Below are 615 nucleotides of genomic sequence, written 5' to 3'. Positions count from 1 at the left end.
CCACACCTTTTCCCCAACTACCTCATCATTATCTGATTTTCACTCCACACATAATTACTCTCTCTCATCATTTTTCATCTTCTTCTCTCACACTCTTACAACTTCCATTAAACCTCACTAACCTCACCACACAAAACCCTCCATAACCCCAATTTCCACTCACCTATCGCCAAAACATCCTTCACAAATATTACTCCACTCTCCGTCCCGGTCCTAACCACGGTTTCAAATTTTCCTAACTCAAAGGTTCAAAATCTTTCTATTTTTTGCAGGTCCAAAATGCCCCCGCGGAGAATCCTCACTGGAAAGCAACAACTTGCAGAGATGTAGAAGTCACAGAAGCGCCCGAGCCTGCGATACCAAATTCACCGGAAGCGCGAACTCACGCCGACAAGGTATATGTGTGAGCATACTCTAAACGCTCTAGGGCTGAAAATTGAGGTAGACCGAATGTTCCATGTTTTGGGAATGCTTGAGTTTATGAGTTTGGAAGCGCCGACCTACAAGCGCATTACTCTCGAGTTCCTCAGCACGTTGGAATTCCAGCTGGAAAAATGATGGATTGACACGACAGGGTATTATTTCGGCACCTTATGTTTCCGGTTGTTTAACAAT

Source organism: Lathyrus oleraceus, chromosome 5 (genome assembly GCF_024323335.1).
Source record: "Lathyrus oleraceus cultivar Zhongwan6 chromosome 5, CAAS_Psat_ZW6_1.0, whole genome shotgun sequence".
Lineage (NCBI taxonomy): Eukaryota > Viridiplantae > Streptophyta > Magnoliopsida > Fabales > Fabaceae > Lathyrus > Lathyrus oleraceus.
The sequence above is the reverse complement of the archived record's forward strand: the minus strand, read 5'-3'. Positions refer to the sequence as shown.